Source organism: Ascaphus truei, chromosome 8 (genome assembly GCF_040206685.1).
Source record: "Ascaphus truei isolate aAscTru1 chromosome 8, aAscTru1.hap1, whole genome shotgun sequence".
Lineage (NCBI taxonomy): Eukaryota > Metazoa > Chordata > Amphibia > Anura > Ascaphidae > Ascaphus > Ascaphus truei.
The window spans coordinates 33897238-33899089 of NC_134490.1; positions in this window are offsets into that span (position 1 = coordinate 33897238).

The window sequence follows — 1852 nt, forward strand, 5'->3', positions numbered from 1 at the left end:
GACCGTCATTCCATATTTGGAATCTGTATTGGCCAGATATTGGTTCTCCTTTCTTTTAGGTGTTCATTCACAACATGGATGTGATATCACCGATTGTGTGTCAACAACTGTTTTATATTGTGTTCACTTGTAACAAAAACATTTAGAAAAAAAAAATATAGATATAGATAGATATATAGATATAGATATAGATATATATATATATATATATATATATATATATATATATACACACACACACACACACACGTAGAGGTATCAGTACCGTGTTAGCCGAGCTTCAATAATCAAAAAATAAATAGATGATACCGTTCTGTGGCTAACGAAATGCTTTTATTTGTGCGAGCTTTCGAGATACACTGATCTCTTCTTCCGGCGATGTTACAATGAATGAAGCAAAATGTATACTTAAAAACAGTGTCTCTTGGAATGTTATCTGTGCTGTTCCTTCCCCCGGTGTGGATGTGTTTTATGGCTAGTTGTGCTACAAACTCTCACATTTCCACACCCACCCACACCATTTATATCCACTCCCACTCCACACACACCTTGTGTAAAGCACTGTATATACTGTGGGCTCTCCATTCATTTTTATTCACACTGATACACATACACACTCTTTCTTCACTTGCTTTCAGTAACCTTTTGACACCTCTAGCCATAAAACACATCCACACCGGGGGAAGGACTAGCACAGATAACATTCCAAGAGACACTGTTTTTAAGTATACCCTTTGCTTGCTTCATTCATTGTAACATCGCCGGAAGAAGAGATCAGTGTATCTCGAAAGCTCGCACAAATAAAAGCATTTCGTTAGCCACAGAACGGTATCATCTATTTATTTTTTGATTACATATATATATATAAACACACACACACACACACACACACACACACACACACACACACGCTCACTTTGGTCCTACAAGTGACTGTCACTTAAAAAACAAAAAATAAACCCCGCCTGTTTGAATACTGTTCTCTTCACACAGTGGCTGTAACTACCATTGCCCTGCCCCACCTCCCGAATTAAATCAAGGCTTTCCACCCGGGCCCCTCTCCTATCCTTCCCCCCCCCAATCTCCCATCTAAGACTTTTACCTGTTGCGAGACCGGGCCGAGAGGTCTCCTCCTCTGTCACACGTCGGGGGAAGCTTAGGCCACATGGCGCAAATGCGGAAGTTGAGCTCAACTTCCGGCACTGACAGGTACACCGCCGGATGGGAGGAGGAAATCATTGGCTGGAGGCCGGGCCCTGCACTCCCACAGCAAACAGAGGCCCGATTGCTCGGCAGCCAGACCCGGAAGTTGGGCCCGATCTCTGGCCTGGCGGATGGCACATCGCCGCTGGCGTTCGGCTGCAGACGAACCTTCCACCACAGCCGAACCGCCGCTGAAATCCCCGGCGCATCTAAGGTAAGTTTTATTACTGTTTGGGGTAGGGGGTTAGTTTAAGGGGTTTTAGCGGTTAGAGTATTTTAGGGTAAGTACTTAGGGTAGGGTGTTTAGGCACATACATTAGCGGCGAAGTGGCCGGCGGCTTGTTCCAGCGGTGGGGTGAGTCGCGGCGAAGAACCAGCGGTCATTTGGTCGCGGTGAAACAGTCATGACCAAATGTCCTACACCGTGGCCGGGCCCTTCCAGCTGTGGCCGGACCCCCCCCCCCCCCGCATCGTGGATTAGCGGCATCAGTTACGCCACTGGCTCTATTTGTGTCCCCCTAACGCACCCAGAAAAATACCATGCTGCCATATAAACTTTTACACTATACAATTGTAATTAGGGAACAGTGACGCAGATTCTCCCTGCTCACCTCGTGGCTGCTGGAATTGAAGAAAAGAGCAGAAGGAA